Source organism: Poeciliopsis prolifica, unplaced genomic scaffold (genome assembly GCF_027474105.1).
Source record: "Poeciliopsis prolifica strain line A6 unplaced genomic scaffold, Auburn_PproV2 SCAFFOLD048, whole genome shotgun sequence".
NCBI classification, from domain to species: domain Eukaryota; kingdom Metazoa; phylum Chordata; class Actinopteri; order Cyprinodontiformes; family Poeciliidae; genus Poeciliopsis; species Poeciliopsis prolifica.
Window position 1 is genome coordinate 4,268,012 of NW_026562423.1, and position 10,252 is coordinate 4,278,263.

Sequence of the window (10,252 nt, forward strand, 5' to 3'; positions counted from 1 at the left end):
CTAAACCTCGGTCAAGTAAAACACATTTCATCAGAGAGATCGGGGTTACAGAAGACTACCAAGGTTTCTTTGTACATAACGGAACCCACAAGCTCGATTATGATTATTTTACACATGCTGTTCCTCAACAATGGAGTACATTTTTAGTTTTGAACATGTGATGTTTTTTTTTTGTTTTTTTTTTCCTTTTAAGTCGGCTGCAATATGAATCATCATCACAAACTCTGAAAAAACGGATTTGTTCTCCAGGTTCACTCAGCATATAACTGTTTGGATCGACTGACGCACAGACGTTACTCATGTGACGTTCGACATTTGAGCCCTGCAGCCTCTGGAAGCCCTTTTTTTCTCTCTCTCGACATCTCGCACATTCACAGATTATTTACAGATTATCTGTCGGCACTCTTATCCCTAACAACTGAAACTCTTATGCGTTGAAGATATGGAAAACTAAACGTCACCAGAGCAACTTAAACCCGTTTGCATATTGAGTTTTTGGGTGAAAATGATTTTTCCCTTTTTGAAAATTTAAAGTGCTTGGATGTATTAAAACATGCATCTCTGTTCATTCAGCAGTCGGATTAAACACTGAGCGATGGATGTCCTCCTGCACTTAAAGTGACTTCACAGGTAGATTGATGATGCTGGAGCAGAGGATCCCTCCATATTTTCTTCTCAAAACCATTCTGACCAACAGCAACAAACATATTTAAATATAAGTGAATAATTAAAAATAATTCTAATCTTTTGGTTCTACTTTATAATAGGAAGCAGCTCTTTCGGATTAAAAACAAATCATATTTTTTTCCCTAAACCGGAGCTAAAGCGTAACAGATTGTTCTCATGTTTGAGTCACAGCTTCATGTCAACATTGTTAATATCTCTGTGATTATTAAAGGCACAAATGCTAAAACAACATTTAAAAAATATAATGTAAAAACTATTGTGGCTTCAGTCAAATTATGTCTCCAGTCTGTTGGAATGCAAACTGAATTTTGACTATAAACATTGAATAACTGAAAGGTGCCACCTTATATGTTATTTACTGTCTTTAATTTTGAACCACAACTATTAAAAATATATTTTTAAGTTAACACTTTTTAAAATATTTTTCTTTTCATTATATCTGCTTTGAGAAACCTGCTTGCGGATCCACTTTACCCTGGATGCTGTGATGCGTTTCATAGATTGTTGAAAACTTCATTCGATAACATTTTAGCATATAGACAAGCGGCCTCTGATTGAGCATATAGTGATTAAAAACACGTAGGAACATCAACCTCTACATCTTAAATGGGATTTTTGAAATTTGAATATCATCATTATGCCAGTACCTTCAGGATCGGCATTGAAATAAAAATGAAATATTTGTCCGCCTTGTCAGATTCTTAGCTACAGACAGACGGTCACAGTGTTGGGGGCGAAAAATTAATATTTAGGATGGAATTCATTTGGTGATTTCAATGTTTTTTTAAATGAGTTAAGAGCACATAAGTTGTTGATCAGACTATTTTTATTGAGCATTCCTAATATAACCAATATATGGCCAAGGTTTGTTGGATTAAATTTGTAACTGAAAAGATTGCTAAAAGTTGGCATGTTCAGACATGTTTGAGATTCAATCAAGTGTGTGATATTTGTTAAAATATACAAAGTATTTTTAAGCAGCTGCCATTATTGTGCTGGACGTAACTAATGTTATTAATCCTACAGCCAGGAATAATGTGGATCTGATAACCTTTCTTTTTTTTCTTTTTTTGTTTAAGTAAAAGTTGGTCGTCTTCATTTGGTAAAACAAAATGAAAGCATCTCAACCATCTGTGCAACTTTCTTCACCAATGAAAACAGACCCCTTTGTTCTATTTTAAAAAAGAATGAATGTCAGATTAAAGGAATGTTTGTTCACATTAAACTGGGCCTAGACCGGAGCAGAAGTCCGGGCGTTTTGACTGATCAGCTTCAGGCAGTTTAAGAGGAAATAGAGGGAAAACCGGGAGCGGCTCACGCCGGAAACATCAAACACAAAGTCACACAGTTTCACATACGAACACACACGGGCAACACACTTCAACCACACTTTAGCCTCATAAGAGAACCTTTTAAACGTTATGAACATGTTTTCCATCGATCGTGGTCGCTTTGGACAAACCGTATAAACTACAAACACATATGGAAGTTTTGTTCAGATATCAGAAAATTACTGTGGGATAAATGACGCTCTAAATGGATTTTGCACTTGTGCAGTATATTGAACTGATGACATATTAGATTGAAGACCTGAAAACATGTTTGAAACATCAGAAATGTGTGAGAAATGTGGAAAAGGTGACGGAATCATTTCAGACATTGTGTCGAAATACTGCTATTCTGAAGATGATGTATGGCACTAATTTCTAACATTTGATAGTTTTATTTTTTTTTTTTCGTAGTTTACTTCTGTTGTTTGCCTTCAGGGGGTTTGGTTGACGTCCTGTTTACTGAGCAGAACCTCCAGCAGCCGCAGTTTGGCTTTGAGCTTTGTATTCCTGGTATTCCTCCTTTATCGGAGTGCGGTCCTCCTTCTGGCAGACTCTGTTGGGAAAACCAGCCACTTGGTAAGTTACGCCATGTATGGCTGCTCACTTATTTAAGAAAAATCCTGATCAAATCACTTTTTAATCTTTTTAATCATGTTTAAAATGTAAAATTCTGGCAATCTGCCGTTTTTACATTTTTTTTTTTGCACTTCCCACAAGCTCACAATACCTCAGCTGAGCTAAAAGGGGGAACTCCATCATTGATCACTCATCACATAGACGTTTAAAGTTTGGAACACTTTCGGTTCATTTAGATCGCATCCAGAAGTGAACAGAATCCTCAATATTTTTGTTTTTTAAAGGGGATTCTTCCATGTTTCCTGCATTACAGAAGCTTTAGGACAAAAGTTTTTGCCAATTTTCAAAACTTGTGACTAGTCAATACCAAAACAAAGTCTAACAATTGCAAATGTGTATTTTCTCATGATTTAGAACGGGCACTGTGGGCTTACATACCGACCGGTCTGACGGTAAAACTCGTCCTCGAACTCCCTCAGAACTTTTCTCCTGACTTCTTCTCAGCTCTGGTTTGCCGCAAACACTCCAGCAGCTGAGACCTTAATCAGCGTCAGGAGAAGGTTAAAAGACATTCAGCTCTGTTAAAGTAAACCATGAAGAATGCAGATGCAGATGCAGCTGTAATTCGGTAAAAGCACCTGGACGCTTCATGCAGGTTGGCCGTGATGAGAGCTCCGTGCTGACGGACGGCTTTCACCTCGTCTATTGGGGACACGAAGGCCGGGTCGCTGTCCCGGTCGCTGTCCTCCTCATTGGCAGCTGGCCACGTCACTCTGCAAGAAGGCGGCACTAGAACATCACTTACCACAGAGGAGGTCAGAGACTCTTCATCTGAGCCCTCCTCTTCCTCCTGAGGGACAGAAACAGAAAATGGATTACCGTACGCTCTCTCTTCCACGCTCAAGTTCTTTGGTTTTATGTTTGTAATTTAGACATTGGATAAACTGATTTTCAGCTACATTAACCCACTGAGTTTAGTAAAAGCTGAAATATATTTTTTATTGAGAGTGCCACCAGAGAAAACAGAAAACAGAATCTGCTTTTGATTCAGATATTTTCCTATTTGAGAAAGAAGCAAAACTGGTGAAGAACAATTTGCGTGTGTGTGTGTGTGTGTGTGTGTTTGCTTCTCACTATGGTAGTGATGGTGGGGCTGGCACACAGTAACCGTTTGATCATCTGGTACCGGTCGTAAAGAGGCTTCACCAGGTTCTTCTCCTGCTTCGTTCCCTGAAGGATAAAATGGAGATGATAAGCCTCTGAAACCCTTTATCTTGACATAAGCTTTTCAACAGCATTTCTACACAAACTAAAGGGTAAAAAAGTCTCATTAATCGGTTTGTCCCGTTCCAATTTTGATATCAATCCAATATAAGCCAAAAAAAACGAGTATCAGATTGTATTGGCATCTAAAATCTCCATAAAAAGCATTAGAAGCACTCCGCTCCGGTATTCCACTCCAGACTCAATGTTTAATTACAACCAATACATAGTTGTTGGCTATCGTTTACTATAGTACTTTGTAAAACCTTTTCTACCATTCCTTACAAAAAAATAACTAAAATAAGTACGTATCAATTGTGCTGATATCATATTGGATCAATATCGTTATCGCCAATACGCAAAAATGCAATATCGATATATCGAATATTGCTTTGTATCGGGACGCCCCTGCTCATTAAATGTCTGAGATGAAGGTAAAGTTTCCGTTGGAGTCTTACTGGTTGGCCGTGAACACTCTCAAAGTACAGCAGACATTTCTGCAGTGTGATCTTCTCCAGGACCATCTGTGCCTGCGTCATCTCCTGTACACCAATAGGAGCAGACAGGAAGTCGAAGCGGAGGTTAGGCTGAGCTCACGGCAGCAATTCAGACCCCGTCACAGTGAACACAAACCTTCATGTTGTCAGGGAGACCTAGAGACTGTCTCTTTTCTCTCAGCCGCCTGAATAGAGACTCCACAGTTTCCTCTAGAGATGGTTTGTGGTCCGACGCCCCCTGCTGACCGGAACCCGATCTGCAGATTAAGAGAACCCAGATGAAAATATTTATATATTTATATGCATATATATCTTTAAAAAATGTTTTATGCAGCAGTTGAGTTATACCTTTTAAATATGATTACAAATTTTATTACTCTAATTAATTAATTTAGCTGTGTAAATACTGATACTTCAAACAATGAATGGATGAAATTGTATGGAACATTACCTGCATGTTTCGCTGGATTCTTGCTCCTTTGACTCAAACACCGACTGTCGAAGTCTCAACTCTGCAGAGGAGGCACAATTAGAACAACAGCAAAAAATACACTGAATAACATTTGCATTAACAATTGCATTGAACCGACTATTTATGGAATGTGCTGCAGAGAAAACGGAGGATATTATAGCAAGACCAATTAAATACCTAACATGTGGTTTGTTGTTTTTTATTAGTCTTTTTCAGATGTTCTAACTACAATAGATTAATTATAGTAACTGCGACAAATCTAAATTCAAATAAATTTCTTTTTTTTTTTTTTTTGATAAACCGGTACAGAAATTGCAGATCTTTGTTGCAGTTTACCTTTAAGTTGTTTCCGAGCTTTTGCCAGCTCACTCATCACTCTGATCATCTCCGGGTTTGAATATTTATCATTGTGGGACGGCTGAAAAAACAAACACAAAACAGACGACAATTCAGATCAATTAAGAATTCAAAACCATTTAAAATAATCATCACAACAAATATCCACAATACTAAACTTTACATATCAGTAGATGGTTGAAGTTTTGTGGTTTTGGGAAGTTGTCCGGGTCGGCATTCAGAAGAGGGGCGTGAATGAGCACCAATATATTTTGTGGAAATATTCTGAATATCAAGACTGCGCGAGTGTCGGAGTAGAAACAGTCTTATTTTGTTTGCTTATGAAATGGTTTATCCTATGTTTAAGTACACGAAAAGAAAGAAAACAAACACAGCTGGAAATCATGCGTTTTTCTGTTGTTCTACTCCACAGTGAAATATGAACAGATGCCATAAATAAAGCGAAAATAGGAAGAGAAAAGAAGCCATAGTTGAAGGCTTTAAAACTGATCAAGGTGACCGTTACCTCATCATGTGAGAGAGGAAGTGTAGATTTACCTTGTAGTTCATTTCCTGCTCAAACTGATCCTCAAACCTGCGAACCTCTTCTTCAAGCTTGAATGTGTCGGGTGAGGAAAGGGATGGACGATGGACACTCGTCCTCTGAGACCTCAGTCCTGTCCCCGAGACTCCTGCACCTATATAGAGGAAAGTAAGGTTCAGCTTCACTAGTTTTCATCTTTCTGCAGAACATAAACTACAATCAGGGCCTCAGTGAAATTCAAACTAGATATTATGCCTCAGTTTCACTCATTTCTGTTGAGCATCAACGCTCCCGTAATCAGGGAGTCGATTCTGAAAAATGCCTGAATAATTTGGGAAGGCCAGCCTTTCTCTAGCAAAACACAGTCAAATTTGGTAATATGGAAAGAGAGTCTAGTGAGACATCAAACCTCAAACTGGGTCATGGACACACTTTGAACCCCTGCCTCAAGCTTTGGTTCTAAAGATAAAGTAGGAAAATAATGGATGGATTACGTAAGATGCATTAAAAAGGCAGACACAAGGTCAAAATAAAATCGCCTCATCAGGACAAAAAGAAAAAAACAAGTCTCACTAGATTTTATTCAAAACACTCTGCTTCTTTTTATAATCTTGTGTGATAGTTGAAAGGAAAATCCTTTATGTCTGACAATGACCAATAGAAATTCATATTGTGCAACCCAGTCGCACACTGTGTCTCTGCCTATCATATGAATGACATTCAAAAGAGCCTTAAATGGATAACTACTAACTACATTGTCCCATTAAAATGTTGATGCATATTGAGTTGTTAATGTTGTTGATTATTTGATGGCAAATAAAAGTTATCAAAATAAATTATCGCTGAAACTTTCTCCACCTTCAATGTGACCTATAACCCATTAAACTCAACTGAAAAACACAAAAGCACAAACAAAGTAGAAAATTAATTAAAAGTGGTTGCATCAGAATGCACACTTTCTAGTATTTGGGGAGCTGTCATCTTCAGCACAAAGTATACCAACATGACATCGCATTCACCTGGAGCAAGAATGTCCTGCCTGAGCCCAGACCAACAAATTAGATTATACAGAACCAAATACAAAGGAATATAAATCTAAATGAGTTCAAATGGGATTCCTGAAGAAACAAAACAAAAAGCTACGTCATGAATCTATCACCAGATCAGTACTGTCACGTGAAAACCACCAGCTAATTCCACATGGTCAAAACCCAGATTTCATTTATAACCAAACACACTCATCTAGAGCTGCACAGGAGAAATAAAGCTCAAGAACACATAAAAGAATTTTATTCTTGATAAATCAAACATTCTGTCTCATCCAGATACAGCATCAACAAGTGCCAAAACTTAACACCAGGCTTGCTGTTGAAGTCTGTCCTATCACTCTTAAACCCAAACTACATTGTACCTAAATCTGGACACATATTGTACAAGTCCAGAGAAAACCATCAACAACTGCACCAGTAAAAACATAAAAGAACAATTGGGCTCCAATTCTGGACTCAAAGAAGACTGTAAAATCAGAGCCATTTAGGACCAACACATCCCAGTTCCCTAAATTGTCTGAAACATATCTACACTAAAATTAGAGGATGTCAAGTTCCAAAAGTCAAAACTCAAATTCTAAGACACATCCCAGGTCTGTGAAACTGTTAACTGAAACTATTTCAGAACAAACGACATCTAAATTCACAAACTAGCTCAAAATCAACTTCGTTATTACGTTTGACTGAGTCATACGTATGTTGGGTTGTGAGCCAACATGTCCAGAATCCAGAAGGCATCGATTCCACTAAATCAATGCCATCCAGCTCACCAGGAGCACCTCTCTTGAGTATTTTGAATTTGTTTTAAATGCTCAAGCACACCTGCCTGGGATTCAAATGACTTAATCCTTCCTTAATTTGTGCAGACACCTGCATCAAACTCTAGTCCTCCATGGACAGTTTCTAACGACATTTAGGTATGCCCTGGTTCAGCACACCTGAATCAAACAGACACATTTTCTTGTCCAAAGAAATGAACAATATCCACCCTTGAGGACTGGAGTTTGATACCCGTATTTTTACCCAAGGTTAACATCTCAACACAACGCTTTGGATGCTCACAGCATGTACTGCTGGCTGCAGGGTGGTGATGGAGCTGTATCTGGGTCGGAGTTGAACTCAGGCTGGGGCTGCAGCAGCGTGGGGAGGGGAGTGGGCTGGGGAGGCCTGCCAGCAGCTGGAGAAGAGCTCCGCCTCCTCCTCCTCCCCCTCCGATCCATCTCCTCCTCCAACCTCACCCCCAGGGCTGCTCCTCTGTGGGGAATGATGAGGACTGGGGGACAATGTCCCGTCGGAGACCAGGGGCTGCTGGCTGGGATGGATGGAAGCTAACGGCTGGTGTCTGGGGGGTTGTGAAGGTCTGGTCAGGACCGTCAGGAGCTCTGGTGAAAACAAACGACAAATTAATGGACATAATGGCCCATTTCTCATGCATATTTGATGGGATCACATCGGTTCTCCAACATTTTCAGCAATTAGCTAGTTGTAAAGATCTTCTTGCTACAGCAGCTGATCCTGCTTAGTCTCCGGTTCCACTTTAAATTCCCAGCAAATGCTAACAGAGAGCTGCCTCGGTGAAGCACGCAGTTCGAGCGAGAGTCGAGGAGCTGAAGGAGGTCAGTGTGCTTCACAGAGTTTTACTTCGGTGGCTATAAATAGCTGATCGCTGAAGGGAGGTGGGAGACTGAAAACACACGCACACACACACCCACTCTGTGAGAGGCTAGGAGGAGCTGATTCATCAAAAACCCTGAGACAAAAACCTGAAAATACTTCAGAAGGAGCTTAAGAGGGACACCATCTGACCTGCACAGAGACAGACGGGTGAGGACAGACAGGTTGGGGCAGGAACAGAAAGACGAGGACAAGAAACAGACAGGTGGGGACAGAGACAGACAGGTAGGAATAGAGACAGACAGGTAGGAATAGAGACAGACAGGTATACCTGGTGGGTGGTTCTCATCTGTCGGGGCTCTGTGGCAGAGAGCTGTCGTCCTCCCGTCCTTCCCCCCCAACTCGATGGGGACGCAGGGGCTCTTCTGCTCCTTGCTGACCAGGGCAGAGGGGCTCTCCTCTGGGGACGTCCCCCGCGAGGACCCTCCTTCCACATCCAGAGCCTGGAGCTTAAGCAGGGAACTCTGCAGGCAGAAGCAAAACATGCCGACACACTGATAAACCAGGTGCTAAGAGGAGTGTGTCCAACACGGTCAGCAGTGACTCTCGTCACCGAGATGGATCCAGATATTAGCCCGCTCGCTGTCCCTGGATGGCTACATGTTGAGGGGGCAGGAAGATGTGCTGATTGCTTCTTGGGGTACGATCATGTCCTCCAGGCGAAAGGATGACTCACTCAGGGTTTAACCCACGAATTAGCCTCATCCCTGTGGGTCAGCCAGATGTAAGGAGGTTAAATATAAATCCTTCTCTCACTCAGCGGTGTGGTCCAGGTGTTTCAGTGAAATCCGGTTGCCGTGGATGATGCTCTCCTGATTCCTTCCTCCTGCGCTGGCAGTGAGTGCTCAGGAATTAGCCTGCTCCGATCAGACTCAGCTCAGCAGGACGGTTTTTTGAATTCTCAGCCTGTCGTTTGCACGTTCACTGACGATGATGATGGTGGTGACGATGCAATGGTCTCCTCCCTTCCTCCTCCTCTCTCGCCCTCACTGTGCGCACCTCTCTCGCTCCCCTCCCTCACCGGCTGGATTACTCATCCTCAGTCTTGAGAGGAAGAGGAGGGGGATGAGAGAAGGAGGATGGAGATGTTTGCCTCCGTCAGGACGAGAGGTGTGCGGGGGACCGGCTCTATCTGATTGTGAGGTTTTTCCTGCATCAGAGAGGGAGGGCCCTGCTGCTGACATCATCATCTCATTCATAAACGGGCAAGATGAAGGAGAAAGAGGAGGAGGAGGAGGGACGTCCTTCTCCTTAGAGGCAGTGAAGCTGCTGCCTCACAGAAAGATGCACACAAAACATCCTTCTCTTCTTCAGCATCAGAGATTGATGGAGTACCCAAAAATTATACCCAGAGTACTTCAACATATTTTTACTCAAGTAAAAGTGGAAAGTAGCCATGCGAGAAATTACTTCAGCCACAGTAAGCAAGTATTTGGCACAAGACCTACTGAAGTACTGAGAAGCTGATAAAAACATCAACCATTTAATATTTCAAAATTGCATCATCAGTTGGACCAAAGTGGAGTTATGTTGAGATTTAGGTTTTTTTTTCAAGACCACAATCAGAACTCCCACTGGTATTTAGAAAATAAAACAACTATGACTATTCCATGATTCTCCATGACCTTTAGTATGTAAAAGTTCAGAAAGAAAAATGTATGACTTTAGGACGAACGCCACCAAGTTGAACTAATGACAAAATGTGAAATATGGGCTGCATGGTGGCACAGTTGGTAGCACTGTTGCCTTGCAGCAAGAAGGCCCTGGGTTCGATTCCCGGCCTGGGGTCTTTCTGCACGAAGTTTGCATGTTCTCCCTGTGCG

At 41.2% G+C, this 10,252-nt stretch overlaps 1 pseudogene; it reads right to left on the reverse strand.

The window, feature by feature from the left end:
* Positions 1–2,335: 2,335 nt before the first annotated feature.
* LOC129377579 (protein FAM13A-like) lies at positions 2,336–9,385 on the reverse strand (annotated as a pseudogene).
* Positions 9,386–10,252: the final 867 nt, after the last annotated feature.